The sequence below is a fragment of the Cololabis saira genome, chromosome 11, assembly GCF_033807715.1.
Source record: "Cololabis saira isolate AMF1-May2022 chromosome 11, fColSai1.1, whole genome shotgun sequence".
In the NCBI taxonomy this organism is placed as follows: domain Eukaryota; kingdom Metazoa; phylum Chordata; class Actinopteri; order Beloniformes; family Belonidae; genus Cololabis; species Cololabis saira.
Window position 1 is genome coordinate 11,624,932 of NC_084597.1, and position 19,278 is coordinate 11,644,209.

General features: G+C 41.7%; 1 protein-coding gene across 5 annotated transcripts in view; it reads right to left on the bottom strand.

The window, feature by feature from the left end:
- LOC133454563 (mucin-2) overlaps positions 1-12,691 on the bottom strand; it is an 81,753-nt gene extending 69,062 nt beyond the window's left edge. For 4 of the 5 annotated variants that reach the window (XM_061733290.1, XM_061733288.1, XM_061733289.1 and 1 more), the window contains exon 1: positions 12,194-12,691. The gene's annotated coding sequence lies outside the window, so the exon portion shown is untranslated. Of the gene's footprint in view, positions 1-11,421; positions 11,456-12,193 lie in introns of those variants that run through there. The other variant, XM_061733287.1, reaches the window with a different exon arrangement.
- Positions 12,692-19,278: the final 6,587 nt, after the last annotated feature.

Sequence of the window (19,278 nt, forward strand, 5' to 3'; positions counted from 1 at the left end):
ATGGTGCGCTGGAGAGGAGAGGAGGCAGGGAGCTGGGTGGAGGGGGCGGTGATTTAGCGGATCGTGACGTAACGGCCCGCCACCAAACCAGATGCGCCGTTTTTGCATAGTTATGCGGAAAATCCCAGAAAGCACACAATACATTGAATGTTAAAAGTTCGTTGTTTTTTGGGTGTAATTGATGTCAAGACACCCAACAAAACACAAAAAATCAAGAAAAATGTGTTTTTCATGTCACAATACCTTTAACTATTGGTAAATGTAGCTGTATTGTAGTGTACCAGCAAAATTCTGTGTTATTTCAGTTCATAGAAACACGGTGTGACTGTCATCACATCAGCCGTTTGCATGTGTCTAACAGATTTTTCTTTTCCTCCATGTTTTAGCAGTTTGCGGCCGTGTTATCAGGCCTTGACGATCTGCCATGTTGACATCCTCTCTGATTCATCTGGTCACTTTGTGACAGTCTGTCCGACATGCTGTGGTTAGTAGTACGTTCTAGTCACTCCAATTCTTTGGCCTGTTTTGAGACGTATGGATCACTTGCACTTCCTGTCTGCGCTGCTGGCAGTCGGGCACGTCGTCGTGGTGGTGGGCCTCGCATGTTCTGTGAACCTGTTCCTCGTCGTCTTCTCCTGATAGCCTCTGACATTGACGGCCCCGTGTGCGCTAATCCCGGGTGCAAGTGTGACTTGCTGCACTCATATTGTCTGTAGGAGGGGTAATTAGCGACTCCTTCACAGCTCCCAGGTTATTTAGGGAGAAAGATACCCGAGGGGCTGCCACTTTTATTTATGTCCACTGTTTTTCTCAATTTTCTCTCTTCCTCCGGAGAGGAGGATCTTTGTCACAGCCGCACCCTTCCGTCAACCTCTTTAAAAACATGCTTATTAGGATTAATTATGATAAGAGTCACCGACAGACCCTTGAGGGGAAATATCAGCCATAATGGATTAAGAAAAAAAAAGCTATGGTATTTCTTCTCATTTTACTTTCTTATCATTGCAGTGTGTACAGATGAGCAGCTTAAATATAAATCCATTGAAAATCTTATCAGTCTGGGAAACGGTGTACATCAGGGGTATTCAATTGGCGGCCCGTGGGCCACATGCGGCCCGCCAGGAGCTTTTATGTGGCCCCTGGTCATATTTCAAAAAGGGGGTGTTTGTTGAAAAAAATATATATATATTTATTTTTTTTTTTATAATATTTTTATAACTGGCTACTATGGACTAAAATTGTTGTGCTCAATGCTTAATATAATATTCAAATAAGGAAATCTTGGTGGAAAGTGGTGCTTTGTCATTATGGCGTGTTTTATTAAAAGTAGGTCAATATCAATTTCATTAAGTTTGCACAATGCATGGTTCAAAATGAACTTGCATTTAAAATAATATTTCTTTATCTGAATATTATATTTAACATTCACAATTACTAAATCTGGAGACAACTAATACATAATTCATATGTAAACTAGATATATTCAAATGTATAATACAAATGTATTATATTTACATAAGTCTTTGTCTTTGAGTGCAAAATACATTTTGAAAACCCCCACATTTTCAAATTGTGCGGCCCTCTCCATACAGTCCTTTTGCAGATGTGGCCCCCGGCCGAATCTAGTTGAATACCCCCGGTGTACATGGTATGAGTCTTGCACTACATGGGTATGAAAAATAAATAAATGAAAGCAGAAATGTATCTTTATATTTACCCTACACTGATCTAGGCTAGCAATTTGTGTGGGATGGCAGTTTTCTTTCTCAGTTCTTCCTAAATGAAATCGAGTTTTTAGTCTTCCTGCTTTTTTTTTTTTTTTTTATATCCTATTTCATTTTAGCCGTCAGTCTTCCTACCCATTTCGTACAAAAACCCACTACTTTCAACCTTCACCCTGACAGATTTTCCAGAGCCTCATTCGTGCACAGTCTGGCTTTTAGCCTCACTCCCTGTGTGGGGTGTCACCCTAAGCATGCTTTCTTTCTATCTCACTTCATCCAGCCCTATTTTTCTCCATTTTTCCACCGTCATTCCTATCTACCTTTCTTCTCCCACCATCACTTGTTCTGACAAAATTACTCGTGCTGCCTTTTCTTACCCCGCATCCCCTCTCCGCAGTTGCTCCCTGTTTGGTCTACAAACTACCCTTAGATCAAAATTTACGCCGACAGTTTAATGAATCCAGACCCTCTTAATGCTGTATGGGCTCAGTGGTGGGGCCGAGGCCAGCCCTCTCCCACATGTGACATTTCCATGTGGAGCTTTATTGGCAGACGAAAGATAAATCACCAAGCAAGAGGACGAAGGTGTGCAATGGCATAATGCCAGCAAGGGTTGTAACTCTTTGCTGTTATTATTTAAGATTTACTCTAGCGTCGTTGCTTCTTGCCTTTGTCTATAAGGGCGCTTTGCTGGGAAAAGAGGTTTCCACCCTTTCCTCTTGCACGCATGTGTGAATAAACCGCTAAGGTCACATTTGATCCTCTTGTTTGAAGCCACACCAACTCTGACAAATGAATCTCTTGCATTCAGGATACAAGAAGGGAAGACCTTGGTTGCGCGGATGTAATAATATTCTGAGCCAGAGCTGTACAGGGATGTTGAGAATTGCATCCATGACAATAACATACCTTTTGGACTCACTGTGCTGAGGAGGTGGAAGGTGCTGTGGATTGAATTGTTATGTAAAGTCACGTCAGATTGGTTTGTCTAGGCATGCTCGAATTTGTCAGACAGAACCGAGATGAGGAGGAGGGAGAGTGAGAAGGCGGAAGGAGAGGAGGAAGACATGCTTGGTTATATTTAGAGATGCTATGAGACACATAGCAAACTGAGAGTAGAGGGAATCTGAATAAGTAAGAGGGAGAGGGGGTGGAGGGAGACAGACGGGCAGAGGTAAAGGGGACAGGGCGCAAGGCAGGAGGGAACAACCTCTGGCAGCAGAGGAAATGTCATGGTTAGGGTTCACTGAAGTGGTAAATCAGGAGCATCAGTGTGTCAGGGCATTTAAGGGGGAACTGGAGAGGAACTAAGAAAAGTTACATGATCAGTTATCGGCCCTATGCGCACAACGAGACCAAGACTTATACCTGCGCTCCGTCAGCAGACTTCGCAACACAGTCAGTTATCAAAGCAGATGCAGCATGCATGAGGTGCTGGGGGTTTTTGTATGTTCTTGTCAAAAGAGATCTCCGATTCAGAAGCTGCTCTTTGGGAGTTGCCTGGAGATGCATATTTTGTTAGGTAAGCATTGTGTGTGCAGCAGAGCACAGCAGAGTCACAGGGGGATGTTTCACTTTATTTGATATAATAAAACCAGCAAGCCCATTAAAAATGCACATGTAAGTTCTTACAAGGCTTTGTGGGTACAGATATTCCTTTGTAAATACATACATAAGCATAAATAAGCAATGACAAAGTAGAAATCAAACGCTGCAGAGAAATCTACAAATATACATCATCAAATTTGCACTAGAAATAAGGGGATAAGTGATGCTCTGCTGAAGCGGCTAAACGCTGATTGGGGGAAAAAAGAAAACAGGACTTGAATTAGTGTAGCTATACCTCATAGAGGACATCTAGCAGCAAACCAAATCAAAGAAAAAAAAATCAAATCCTTAGATTCTTAATTCATTATATACAGTAGGGCAAAAAAGTACTTAGTCAGCCACTAATTGTGCAAGTTCTCCCACAAACTACTTCAACAATGAGAGACAGAATGGTAGGAAAGAGTCTCCAGATCTCAACCCCATAGAAAATCTTTGGAGGGAGTTGAAAGACCGTGTTGCCGAGCAACAGCCCCAAAACATCACTGCTCTAGCCTCCTGAGACCCTGCGTTCTCATATGAGGACATTACATTTCTGCTGTTCTGCGCCATGATACTTCATTTGTACGAACATTGACCCATTGTCCTCATCCGGGACCCCCGCCTGCACCATCTAGTGGTCTCATAATGAAATTACACTAATTTGGGAAAAAACAAGATGGCTGGGATCTCAATGAAAGTCTTCTATGGCAGCTCCCGACAGAAATATGGACAAGGTAAAAATCCTAACCTAATTTTATGATTGAAACTAGTATATTTATGCACAATAACGTCTGCAGCTTCATATGGCATGCGTTTTTGATATATTTGAGTAATATTAGCAAGCTACAACGTCTGTAAACATGAAGTACTCGTTTGAGGACATCAGGTCTATCTTCACTGCAAACACGTAAATTCTTTCCAAAAACATTTGTCTTTATTTCTTGCCCAAATGTCCAATTTCTAGTCAAAATGAGTCTCATTACACTTAAAATACTTGTTTTTAGATTTCCATTTGTTTAAAGCACATTTTCACTAGAAATAAGTAGAATAATCTGCCATTGGAGCAAGTTTTTATTTCCTTGTAACAGGAAAAAAAACAATTGAAAATGATATATAAATATAAATGATATAGAGATATAACCTAATACCCATGTTTTTACTCTGTAGCACTTTATTTCATTCAAAATGCTGAGTATATTGCAAATAAAATGTATCATATTTTTATTATTAGAACCTGACCAGGATGTGCAAGGATGCAGGGCAGGACCAAGAAAGGGAAATACAGAAAAATAAACCCATTGTCCTCATGTGAGGCCATTGGATTTGACATAGTTCAACAGCACATAGAAAGCAAAAATGTACTTTCAACAAAAATTAGGTCCTACTGATCCCAAATAGTAAGGAGACATAAAAAATGCACATCAAACAAAAGCCCGGGTCTCAGGAGGATAGAGGAGATCTGCATGGAGGAACGGGCCAAAATACCAGCAACAGTGTGTGAAAACCTGGTGAAGACTTACAGAAAACATTTGACCTCTGTCATTGCCAACAAAGTATTGAGATTAACTTTTGTTATTGACCGAATACTTATTTTCCACTATAATTTGCAAATCAATTCCTTAAAAATCAGACAATGTGATTTTTTGGATGATTTTTTTTTTCATTTTGTCTCTCATAGTTGAGATATACCTGTGATAAAAATTACAGGCAAATTACAGGCATCTTTTTAAGTGGGAGAATTTGTACAACTGGTGTCTTACTAAATACCTTTTTGCCCCGCTGTATCCATGGCGACGATGCACACACAACTGGAGTTTCTGTTATAGCTTTGGAATGACATATTTGTTTATAAGGTATTTTAGTGGCTGCTGCAGAAGATTATCTATATATATTTTTTTTTTTCTGCTAAAAAATCATCCCATATCGTCTTTTGGGACTGATATCTGGATTTATCACTCTTTTTCTCTTAGGCTTCAGGTTCAGTTCTTACTGCAACAGAGGAAGGACGTTATCTCTGTGAGCATCTGGCCACCAGGTGGCCCTTAACGATTAACGTAGCCCATAATAAGACATTTTAGAAGCGATTGTCGTGGTCTAATGAGTAGAGTCAGATCCCTTTCAAAAGGAAAGGTCATTGCATTGATCACCAGCCCTGTCACGTGCTGAAGTGTCCTTGAGTAGGATACTGAACCCCACATTGCCCTCATTGACCCAGCCTCTAATGGGTCACAAGCCGGTGTTCTTATGGTGCCGTAAAAGCTTGAATAAATGGGGAAGGTTATGTCAGGAAGGACATATGGCATTACAAGAAAAAAAACTATTCTAAATCAGTTTGTGAAACAGCATAATCTGCTGTGGTGCCCCCTCAGAAAAGGGTGAAAAAGGGCTAAAAGATGGTGATTTTGATTTGTAGAAGTGATAGAGGACTGTGTGGGATCTTCACCGTCAAATCTCAGTTTTACATTTATCATTTGCAATCACTGTTTGTTAAAGTTTAGTCAGTCATCAAAACTACTTGGAAAGATGTTGGAAATCATCACAACTCTTTTCCAATTTGTGGGTCACTATGGGGCCCAAAACATCGCCAGCAGAAAACAGGTGGCCACAGTCTTGCTATACTGGGGTGCATTATTCCATGCTTCCTGTTGAAAAATGACAGCACTGGGGTACCAGGGCTAGAGGGTTTCCAAATGTGCAAATGTTATGAGCTGAGATTAAATTTGCTTTGTATTTCTCTAAACCAGTTTATCAACCTGAGAAAATCATTTTTGGGGTCACCAGAGGATTTAGAAGAATAAGACAACATAAAACATCCAAAAATAAAAGGCGGGAGGGTAGATCATACAGTAATTGCCTTTTGCAGTGTAATAAGTCGTCTTAGAATAGATTTCATTGTGTGTGTTTGTGGGATTTGTCCCTGAAGGACAAAAAAACGAGCACACACGTAAAGCTGATGAATGCATTTATGAAAGATTTAATTATATATATATATATATATATATATATATACATATATATATATATATATATATATATATATATATATATATATATATATATATATATATATATATATATATATATATACAAGAATGAAATAGAAATCAATAAAATAAATGAATAAATAAAGATGTTAAAGACGTGACAGGTTCCAGTTCAAACTGGTTCCAACAGATCCCAAAACACAATGGTCGTCATGAACAACAACTCATTTATTATTTGAGCTGTGACTCAAAATGGTGGGTTATCACCAACCTCCATCCTCTTGGTATCACCAGAGCAGAGATGCAGAGTTGCATTTGTGCAAGACTATGTCTTGTTTTAATGGTGCGTGGTACGCATATAAGTGTTGTGTAGTAAATATTGGGCATCACTTGAAGACCAAATTAGATATAAAATTGAACTTACTTCTCATCAACTGCTATTTCTAGTTAAAAAAATGTTTTTGAAGACCTTACTCCTTACAGTGACTTAAAAATGTCTGTGCTGCGTTTGCAACTTGCGTCTACTGCCCCCTAGTGGCAAGAAAAATAAATAAAATTCGTCTTCACTTTAAAGCCGTACGGCCTGCTTGTTTTAGGTAATTAAATATTCTCAATCAATGATTGCGAGTAATCAAAAGATTTTCATAGTTAACTTAAGTTATCCTTTAAAAAAAAGATGATCAGTCAAAAATATACTCTGAAAGTCTGAGGGCAAACTTTGGTCCAACAAGCACCAAATTATGTAGATCGGAGTCGTTCTAAAACAGAATAATGTCCAATTAAACATCCCTGTTTTTAGACAGTTTTGAATAAATACCTAAACAAATACAAAAACAAAGAACAAAAACCAAACTGAAAAAAACACTTTGGTTTGTAATGTTTGATATATCACATACTGTGATTTTATACACATCTATACACATCTCTGGGCATTTTTGGTTGTGTTTTTAACAAAAACAAAAGATTAATATATAAAGAAATGAATGTATCTATAGGCTAATATGAGACATAGGCTTTTATTGACAGTTGGCTCAACCAATGGCGAGCCATGATCAGTTAGCGGCAGTTTATACTAACCCAGCTAGCATCGGCTAAGCGCAGTGGTATTTCTGATGTGCAACACATGTGAAGTGAGTTATCCTGCTGTGAACGTCTGGCAGTTCTAAGCTCCTCCGACGTGGGTCGGTTGAAAGAACTTTGACTGACATACGGTGGGCTTGTTCCCATCAGCTTCCATAGCAACATGGCGGCGTACCGCAGAAAAAGGTATATATAAAATGTTGTTGCAGTTCCTCGACTGACTGATAGAGGCTAGCAATAAAAGCAAGTCAATCTCCATAAGGTGTGGAACAATATATCGTGCCACGAAATTTTGCGATACAAAAACGTCACGATACGTGTCGTGGAGGTGACAAAGTGTATCGCGATATTGGGGTATTAATATTAATCTATTGTGTTGACTAGTAACGCGCATCTGATCGCGACCGCGGCCGCGACCGCGCAGACCAAAATCTTACTCCGCTCAGAAGAAACTAGTCCCGTTTTGCAGTCCCGTTTTGAGCTCTGAACTTTTACTTATGTAAGGCTGGTGTAGAGTTAAGCCTTACCTTATTAAATTAAACCTTTTTGGGCTCGTGAGTAGGATAAACACGCGGGCAACTTCTCCTGAGCTCCAGTGTACTTTAATGTCCCTCAACAGCGTAGGATTTTAGAACATCAACACAGCAGCTAGTGCCGTACTGTAGTATCACTCCGCCCAATCTAAAACATATTAACAACTACAGATAAACTGACTAGTGTCATTATAGTCCCTGATTTACATCAGAATATAAAGAATATATATTCATAAAATAATGAACCCTGAATTACCAAAATAACCTTCTTAACAAAAATAAATCTCCTCTTACACTTATAAGGTGAGCAGGAATCAATCTTTTTTATGATGTAAAATTGTATGTCTTTATTTACTTTTATTTATTTATTTAATTTTAGTTGTTAAATTTCTGGAAAAGAAAAAAGTCAAATCATACATGAGAGAAACTATTCAGACAAAATATTTTTATTTTTACATTATGCAACTGAAGATGCATAATGCAAACCTTATATTTACTTTTAGTTCAGTTTGTGGAAAATGGTTGGCCTGGCTTTCTCTTTAAAACTTAAACAGTTATAAAGCATTACAAACTGTAACAATAGGGCAAACACACAGCATTGTTTTGTATTTTCTGTCTTTCAAATAAAAGACAATTTTTTCCAGTCATATGTTCCTCATTCAAGGTTGTTAAAAAAATACTGCTATAATATCGTATCGTATCGTTATCGTGACCTCAATATCGTGTATCGTACCGTATCGTGAGATTAGTGTATCGTTACACCCCTATGTTAAATTGTCGTATTTGCAGCTTGGTTAAAAAAAATCAATCGTTTGATTTTCTGGAAACGTCTGACAGCACCTCTGCAGATAACCTGGCGGGACTCAACTGAAGGAATTGGGAGCAAAGCTAACAATTTGATTGACATGGGATGGGAGTGTTCCCGTCGGCTTGCCGTGGGTGCGCCCGTACGAGGAAAAACGGGCTTCAAAACCGATCTTCAGAAACCAGTGGGTCATGTGACTGAATTATTTTATACAGTTTATGGTAAATATTCTTTTTTTTTTTTTTGTTTTGTATCTTAAAGTCTTTGGGAAAAAAGAGGCTTCAAAGCGGGTCCTCACAAAACAAATGAGTCACATCCAGACCTGGGAAAGTTGGTGCACTCAGGAGCATATGAAAACGCTTGGCTCCTAAATACATTTTCTGCAGCTAAAACGTCTTAAAGGTCACATGAACAAATTTTAGTCAGCAAAAGGGTCTCTATTGCTACTAAACATGACATCTTTGGACACCTTATTTGTTCTAGTTTCCCTCAAGGGGGGTTTCTAACTTTGAGAACATGTGTGTCAGAAATGATTTGTTCCATCTGTCTTCTTTGCATCAAAACCCTCTGCCCAGTAAGAAATCCCTATATGTAGGCCAGTGGATTGTGATAAGCATACTAAAGCAACTGCAAATCAGAGGAAACTTGGTTGTTAAAGAACCCCAGAATAAACATTGTTTTTCTTTTGCTCTCCTTTTTCAGCCTAATTGTCTTGTTTCGCTCGCTTGTGCTATAGCTTCTCTGTCTGTCTTTTTCACTCTTCGCTGCCGGTTTAAGGGAGGTTAAATGCTCAGGCCTCTGTGTGAATCACCTGGTACAAATTAGAGCAGGTGGTCAGACTGACATCTCCGCGGCACACTAGGTGGCTACATGAACAGCAACATCTACTCCTTGGGGGGGTTACACTCTGCCGGACTGTCGTTCAACAATCTCCCTGTCCTTATTTACGTCCCAAGGGTACATCAGAGTGCATTACCTGTAAAATCAAGTTGCTGCAAACCCAGTGAAATCACATAGCCAGCAGACACAAAGGCTCTCCAAGAATGGAGAAAGTGGATGAAAGTGTAGGAGATGGGTGCATTAGCTGCTGTTGAGTAAAGAGAGAAAATTAAGTGGAGACAGACGACGGATTTATTAGCAACGTGAGCAATGCGTGCTGACTGCGGAGATAGCTGACCTCTTAAAGGATATGCTGCTCAATCATTTAGACTTTTTTTCTTTACCGTTTTTTTCAAACAGACTAAATTTGGCAAAAAGTGCTTTTTACAATAAAAATAGGAATAAAAATAATAAACAGAAGCATTGAAACTAATACCTGCCCTACATCAAGCGAAGCCAAGTAGTATTAAATGGTACCTTTTGAATCAGCTTTTAAAAAGTGCTTTACAGTGTGTGTTCTTGTTTACCCGTTCACACAAACTAAAGCGCCTCTATTACAATTCACACTCTGTGTACTGTATAATAGCGCTGGATGTCTACAACCAGGGGCGAAAATCCTGTTTCATAGTTGGGGGGGACAATAAACAGTACAATTTTAGAGAATAAATCCAGGGGGGGACAAGGAATAAAAGTTTTAGCCTTCCTTTAATACAGCATTTTGACATTTTCAACTCTATCTCGCAAACAGGCAGAAGACCTTTCTTAGAGTAATACAAAACAATGGTATTAGGTGGAAGGTGGCAATAATACAGCACATCTGACATAATACACTGCAAAAACCCACAATCTTAACAAGAATATTTGTCTTATTTCTGGTTAAAATGTCTCATTTTTAGTTAAAAAAAAATCTCATTACACTTAAAACAAGACTCATCACTGGAAAAAAACAACAATTTTCACCTGTTTCAAGTAGATTTTCACTTAAAATAAGTAGAAAAATCTGCCAGTGGAACAAGATTGTTTTGCTTATAAGATCAATCTTGTCGCACTGGCAGATTTTTGTAATTATTTCAAGTGAAAATTTACTTGAAACAGGTGAAAATTGTCAAATAACAAGTTATTTTTCCAGTGATGAGTCTTGTTTTAAGTGTAATGAGATTTTACTGTTTATTATTATTTTCGATTTCGGTTTCGGCCACAAATTTTCCTTTTGGTGCATCACTACTAAATACTACTGCATTGTTCCAAAATTATTAATTCTGTCTCAAATTATTCTAGGGGGGGACAGCTTTACTAATGGGGGGGACTTGTCCCCCCTGTCCCCCCCGGGATTTTCGCCCCTGTCTACAACCACACGCTGATGGACGTTAATATCCTGAACAAGGACGCTTCAACATGTGGAGGGGCAGGCGATCAAACCTACGGCTCGGAGGACGGCATGGCCACCCTGAAAAACTGCACTCTGAATATATGTGGGAAAAATATTATATTCAGATCTCATAAAATGTCTAGATTTGTAATGCAATTGATGATAACAGACCAAAGCGGGTACTTAAGCAGAAAGAGTTGAAGAGCAGGAAGAAAGACTTGTTGAACGACAATGTTCCCTAATAAATTAAAGTATGTGTGCGCACCTGCAAACAGTCCATGATACAGGATAACGTGCAAAAATAAGAAGTTGCTTGCGCGTCTACATTTGGATCATCTGCGACAGTCACAAGGTGACTTAACTGAGACATGAAGACAAAAGCAAACTATAATAAGCACTGATGAGTGATCAGAACCTCAAATCATAGTGAAGTTATGGCCATGCATTTACAATTTCCTACCTTTCTTGAGACAGCTTCGCTAAATGATGTGCCTTTGTAGCCAGATCAGCATTCACTGGACTTTTTCTTGATACACACGTACACACCAATCCATACAAATGGAATTCCCTCCGTCAGTACCTCCTCCTCTTCCCCCTCCTCCTCAAACTTTCTGTGTACTCCCCTCATCAGCACCTCAACAACACACACACGCACACAGACTCCAAATCATGACAAATATGCAATGAAAGCACACTGCTGGATTTTGCAAAGCTACCTCATTGACAGAGCAATCTAAGCTCCTCACTCTTTAAAGCTTCTCATAAAGCTGCAAATATACACTCAGAAAAATAACTCCCACACCTGCAGTAAAGCAAATCCCAGTATCCAAACACGTGCACGCACAATCCATTTCCACGAGATTTCACACGCACGCACAGACACGGGCTACTGAGCAAAGATGCACTGTGAGCACATGAACACACCCCCTTGTCAGTATAAATAAGTGCATATGCACTCACCTGCCAAACACATAAACAAAATATAAGCATGCACGTGTACGCACACAAGCAAGGACAAATTCAGAGGAAGGCAGTGAGCCAAAACAAAACATGATCAAATGTTCTCACTTCTGAGTTGCACGGAATAAAAACAGACACACGCATGCATTTCTTTTAAATCTGTCTTCAGCTCTGCTTCTTCTAACTCTCAATGTCTGTGGTGTTGCTGAGTAAAGGCTGCTGGGGAGATTGCTGTACAATCTTCCGTCAGGACAGAACTGAGTCACACATACCACATCTTTCTCTTCCTGTTGCCCTTTGTGCTGTTTCTTTCTCCCACAAGCGCTTGCTCCTCTTCTCTCCTATTCCTTCACGTTGCTTCCTCTCACTCTTCCATCCCTCATGTTTGCTTTTATCCCCAGCTCTCTGTCACTGCTGCTGCTCGGTGAGCTTCACACCGTTTCCTGTCCTGAGTCCATCTGCTCCTCCTCAACTCTGTTCCTCTCCCCCCTGTCCTCTGGCTGTGTCTTCTTCTATCGCACCCTCCTCTTCCCCCGAGGATTCATGCCTTTCACGTGGGAACCTTTTTTTTCCATCTCTCAGAGCTCCTCACTCAGCTGTGCCTACCTAGTTGAGTGTGCGTTTGTGCCGTGAGTGGAAGTGAAAGGACAGGAGGGGGAGCAAGAAGACAAGAGTGAGCAAACAGACAGCTATCCTCTCAGATGCTCCTCTCAGCTCTCCCTGCCTTGTTCCCGTTTCTTCTCCCTTGCTTTCTCTCTGCATCTCTCCAGCATGACCTCCTCTCCCTGTCGCCATGCAAGCCCTGTATCCTTGTAAGCAAAAGGGAGGGAGTCGGGGGGGTGGGGGGGGGGGGGCAGAGTGTTGGATGGAGAGTATAGGAGGCAGAGGGAGGTGGAGCTATGTGAGTCTGTCTAATTAAAAAGCAGAGTATGTACAGCTGCAGAGAGCGGAGAAGGAGACAGCAGGAGGAGGAGAGAGGAAAGCTAAGTGATCTGGTAGGCGTAACCAAGGGACACGGAGGGAAGAGGCAGTCAGTGGGAGGTGGAAATGAGGGGCACGGGGTGGTTAGTGAAGCCAGGAAGAGAGCAGCTAGTAGTGCAAGGTGGGGAAAAGCGAAGAGCTGCGGGGACACCAAGGTCAGCTGGAGAGGAATGCAGAAAGGTCAAGCTTTTCGGGGGTGGGGGGCTGGGATTAGGTGGGGTTAGAGAAGGAGGGGGAAGGAGATAGGAACAGACAGGTAGAATTATTCTACAGAAATGTCCCATATGAGCAGGGACAGAGCTGGGTATCCGTGACCAGCAGGATAATAGAGACACATGGACAATGGCCCTCTGAAGCAGAGGCAGATCCGTAGTCATCAAAGGTTAAGCTGCTCCACTGTTGTCAGCCCTGGTTCTGGATTAATATGCGTAAGTGTTATGCATTGTTACAAACCCCAGCTCGTCAGGGGAAAGGGGTTTGCAAGCATTAATACCAAAACAAATCCTTTAAAATATGCAAAGTATTTATTTTACTTTGTTTTTGTGTGATAAGTTAACAGAATGAAAAGGTAACTGAAGCCAACCTCCCACAAAGTAACATAGCGTAAAAGCACAAAACTGCATCAAAATTAGTGGAGGTTTAAAAGTCTGATATAACAAAATAAATTAACCTAAGGCTTTACAATAAATGTTTACCAAAACTAAAAGTCACAATCTCTAAGTCACAGAATTCCCTTAAAGGAGCTTGAGGCTCCTTTTAAGAAATGAGACTCTCTAGCGCCACCCTTCACCACGACGGCCGTTGGGGGTACTGCAGCCAACAGTGAAGCCGGCACGGGAGAACGGGGAGAACGCACATGCAGCGTCATGTGACGTCACATCCGCAGGACAGCGGGGGAAATTCGGGACCGAATTGCAGCACATTTTGCAGCACACAGCCTGTTCAAGGCAAAGGAGAGATACACTAGAGGGCTCATTCTTTTGGGTTTGGAACGCTTCATTATTACTAGAAAACTTAAAATGTATACGGATTTTTTTCATAAATCTTGCCACAATCCGGCCTCAAGCTCCTTTAACAATACTACTACAAAGTTTCCAAACACAAACACACAGTGGCAAGCTGGGCAGGTTACACACAGCTGCCCTGAGTCATTGTCAGGCAGCTCCTCAAATAGAGCTGGCTATCAGGCACTATTTGCCTGATACCAAACAAACATGTACAGTTAAAGGAATTGTCAAATTCAACCTTTTTCACCCATGGTTTCAGGACCTGGATAAGGCATCAGCTATGAAGTTGGCAACACCCCTTTTGTGTTTTATCTCCAACTGGAACTCCTGAGAGCCCACCACATAAGTCTTTGGTTGTGGTTATACATTTGACGGAGGAATACAAGAGGGTTGTGATCAGTGTACACTACAATCGGCAGATGGCAAGACCCAAGATACACCTCAAAGTGCTGGAGAGCAAGCAACAAAGCCAGTGTTTCTTTCTCAATGGTGGAGTATTGAAGTTGGTGCTGGTTGAATTTTCACAAAAAATAACTAATGGAGTGATCAAACCCATCGTCACCTTCCTGAATTAAGACTGCACCAGCGCCGACAGCACTAGCATCAACTTCTAGCTTGAAGGGTTTTGCCAGGTCAGGTGCAGAAAGAACAGGTGCATTGCACAACAACGCCGTGACAGTATACTGTAAAAAAAATGATCTGGGGTCACGAATGCCGAAATATCTGAAGCCCTTTTTGTGAGAGGCACCTGCCAATATCCTTTAAGCAGGTCCAATTTCGTAACAAAATGAGCTGTGCCGATCGTGTCCACACAGTCATCAATGCGAGGCAAAGGGTACGAATCAGTAACCGTAACAGCATTTACTTTACAGTAGTCAGTTATAAAATGAGGAGAGCCATCTGGTTTGACTTCCACTATACAAGGAGAACTCCAGGGGCTAAAACTACAAGTTGCAAAGCCATTGCGCAGCATATACTCAACCTCAGATCTCATTATTTCTCTTTTTACAGAATTTGCCCAGTAGGGGTGCTGTTTAATGGGACGAGCATCCCCTACATCAATGTCATGTTCAATGTGGTACGTGGTACGAGTGGGAATGTCACTGAATAATGACAGGAAAGAGTGCACTAAGGACACAATGTCATCATGTTGGGCCTGTATCAAATGTCCAAGCAGAGAGGGAAGTTTCTCTACCCTCTCTGAGTTAGAAACCGAGGGGACTTCAAAGGTGTTGAACCGAACTTAAGCCCATCATCTGGAACAGAACTAGGGTCATGAGTTATCAGAGCAGTCCCATTAATATAACACGGATGGCTAGGCGAGTTTATAATGAGGGGAAGGTTCCTGAGTGTGGTAATGCTTTAACATGTTTATGTGGCACACTCTAGTTTTCCGTCTTCTTTCAGGAGTGCTTATCACATAATCCGTGTCACTTAGACGATCACGAATGTCATAAGGGCCTGAGAACTTAGCAGAGAGTGACGAACCAGGAATTGGTAAGAAAGCCAATACTTTGTCACCAATTTGGAAATGGCGAGAGACAGCTGACCTGTCGTAATGGGATTTCATGGACTTCCGAGATTTGGTAAGTAGTTCCTGTGCTAATTCACGTGAACAGTGCAAACGCTCACGGAATTGAGACACATAATCGAGTACATTTTTGCTCTGGGACACACTGGGTTCGAACAACTTTTCTTTTAGGACCTTAAGTGGTCCACGGCGTGTATTACCACACACTAGTTCCGCAGGACTAAAGCCTAAGGATTCCTGTGTGGACTCTCGGGCTGCAAACAAAACAAAAGGGATGCCTTCATCTCAATCCTTACCAACGTCAATGCAGTACTTCCTGAGCATAGACTTTAACGTCGGATGCCAACGCTCTAATGCACCTTGTGACTCCGGGTGATATGCACTTGAAACCGCATGTTGAATAGATAACTCACGGAGAACTTGTTTAAACAGTTTCGATTTAAAGTTTGAGCCTGGTCAGATTGAGTGACACGGGGTAAGCCGAATGTAGAAAAATACTTTGTGTGTTTTGATTACCGTGCTAGCTGTGATTCTACGCAATGGGATGGTGTGGCCGGGTGGAGAGGTTGACACCCCAACACAGTGCAGAAGCACACAGCAGCTCCTCCGACCCTTTTCTGCTCTCCAGCTCTGCGTTATAAAGGCAGGCCGGGTGGAGGCGTGGCAGCCACTCAGGTGGATGGGACACAGGTGCGTGTCCCGTCAACCTCTCCACCCGGCCACAGATGGCTTCTGGGTATCTCGTGGGGGCACACATCAGAGTGAGTAAAAACTGATTACCAGCTTTATTACGTGGTAAAGGGCCAACACAGTCTATGAGTATTCGTTCAAATGGCTCTCCAACCACAGGAATGGGATAGAGTGGAGCACGCGGAATAGACTGGTTTCGGTTTACCAGCTATCTGGCAGACATGACACCCATGGCAGTATCGAGCTACATCAGACTTTAAACCAGGTCAGTAGAAATGGATAAAGGATAAGATGGTAGGTTTTGGTTATACCCAGGTGTCCAGACCATTGATGTTTGTGTGCCAATTATAAAATATGCCACCGGAATGGTTTTGGTATCACGATTTGTTCAATAACATTCAGTAAACATGGGGTATTACTTTAGGACACCACTTACGCATTAGCATACCACCATCCAGATAGAAAGCAATGGTTTCTGATCCAGCCCTGTGAACACTTACCATCTTTGAGTAACATCTACGTAGCGTTGGGTCTGCCTTTTGCTCTGCACACAGTTGATCAAGGGTCACTGACGAAGGAAGAGCAATGGAGGGCTGCAGTGTTTCCTGAGCTTTTCTGCAGGTCTCTTAACTACCACCTCTGGTTTCCCTCCATCTGCAAGAATCAGCATGAAAAAACTTGTGTTAATTTCTGAGCACGAGTGAGAACACAAGTGGGTGAAGACTCAGCCTGGGAGAGATTTATAATCTTTGGATGGGTACTCTTAGGAGCATTCAAGACTTCCAATGCAGGAGTGACTTTTCCACCTGCAATTATCATTACCCAACAGCACGGTAACCACCAGATACAAGCGTAGACTGCAAGTAAACACGATGGACAGGTTTTGGAACATAGCCCATTTCAACACTTTGCAATATAGCACTATAATCACAAGAAGACTCCTCAGAAAAGTGCAATGCATCACTTAAGATCACAGACCCCCCGGTATTCCTCAAGATTCGGATCAACTGTTGATCGTCCTCTTTTCCAGTAAGTGAAACTGTTCTTTCAAACATGAAGGGCTCAAAACATGAATCAGGGGTACCGCCAACTTCCGTAACTGAACCCAAGCCTATTTCATTTTTAATAAATCCAACACCTTTTGTCTGAGCCTGTGATTAGCGCTGAGTTTTGTTTTTCAGCGCTAAACAGTTAGCAATAACATGACCTGATTTATGACAGTAATAGCATTCTCTAGCAGAAGTATCTCTTTTTGGTATTGACTTCTCAGCCAAACTATTACCAGGGGAAGAAGGTTGTGTTGTCCCAAAGCTGTATGTTTTGTGCGTGAGCACATACTCATCAGCGAGCACAGCAGCAGCAGAAACAGTTTCTACCTTCTGTTCATTTGTATAAATGGACCCAGTGGAGCCAGTCTCAGAGAGAGGATCAAATCGAGGAATCATGAAAGGAGTCTTGCTCCAACCAGCGACCTCATTGTCCACCTTAGGTTCCATGAAACCAGGCTGGGCCCCATCCATAGGGGTCCCTGCCTTGTGGCCATCCACCTTCACAGCAGTGGGGCCAGTATCAAGCACATCAGCTGAAGCACCAGTAGCTTTCACCTCAGACAGGGAAGGCAACACCAGCAGTTCCAGCTCCACCAACCTTCCTACCCCCAAGTCCTTAAGATCCTTCTTCAGGATCTGTTTTGGACATGTGATGGACAAGTGGTCCGCAATTTGAGCTAACTCAGCTTTACGACATTGATTTAATTGGTCGAAAGAGAGCTGCTCCAGAAATTGGCCCAGATCAAATGGAGCTGCCATTTGTAGCCTCCACAAACTACTGATACAAGCAAAAGCCAACACAAATACACAAAGTCTCACTCTGTCACGTCACAGGACTGGGTTACCATAATTTCCCGGATGAGCCCCCATTTAATGTTACAAACCCCAGCTCGTCAGGGGAAAGGGGTTTGCAAGCATTAATACCAAAACAAATCCTTTAAAATATTAAAAGTATTTATTAGGGCCCGAGCACTTACAGTGCGAAGGCCCTATTGTATCTGTAGGAATTTTCCTTCTTTTTTCTTTCTTTTTAATTTTTCCGACGAAAGGAGGGCCTTTTTGCCCCCCTAAACGTGGCCCAAAAGTCACCAAATTTTGCACGCAAGCCGGGCTTGGCGAAAAATTTTATATTTAATGGTTTGCATTAATGGGAGTGGCAAAATGGCTCAACAGCGCCCCCTAGAAAACTTTGTGCCTCAAGCCCCACAATACGGTTTGATGTACATGCACGAAAATCGGTACACACCTGTATCATGTCACAACTTAAAGAAAAGTATCTTGGCGCCATGGCTGAAACCGAACAGGAAATCGGCCATTTTGAATTAATCGTGTAATTTCGGTGCAATTTATGCGATTCCTTCGGCAGTTAATACGGCGCGAACCGTAACGTGCACCCAGGTGTGTTATACTTCAAAATGTGCGTCTCTATCCTCCGACGACGTGCATTACTTTTCTCAATCAAAAGCATTACCGTGGCGACGCAGACGCCAAAAAGATATGTCATGACCTATGACATAAAGAGTCATGGGTGGTGTCATCTGACTCGGTATTGAGTACTTGACCTTCATTGGCATGAATTATCCCCACCCCTTTTTCTGATTGGTCGATATGTGATAGTTCCTATTTTCTGCCATAACTTTTGAATGGCTGGACATAAAGAGTCGTGGGTGGTGTCATCGGACTCGGTTTTAAATCCTTGAACATAATTGGTGCAAATTAGCCCCACCCCTTCTTCTTATTGGTCAATATTTGATAGTTCCTATTCTATGCCATAACTCTTGAATGGTTTGACATAAAGACTCGTGGGGGGTGTCAACGGACTCGGTATTGAGTACCTGACCTTCATTTGCCTTAATTACCCCCACCCCTTCTTCTGATTGGTCAATATTTGATAGTCCCTATTTTCTGCCATAACTTTTGAATGGTATGACATACAGAGTCGTGGGTGGTGTCATCGGACTCGGTTTTGAGTACTTCACCTTAATTGGTGCAAATTAGCCCAGCTCCTTCTTCTGATTGGTCGATATGTGATAGTTCCTATTATCTGCAATAACTTTTGAATCGTTTGACATAAAGACTCGTGGGTGGTGTCATTGAAC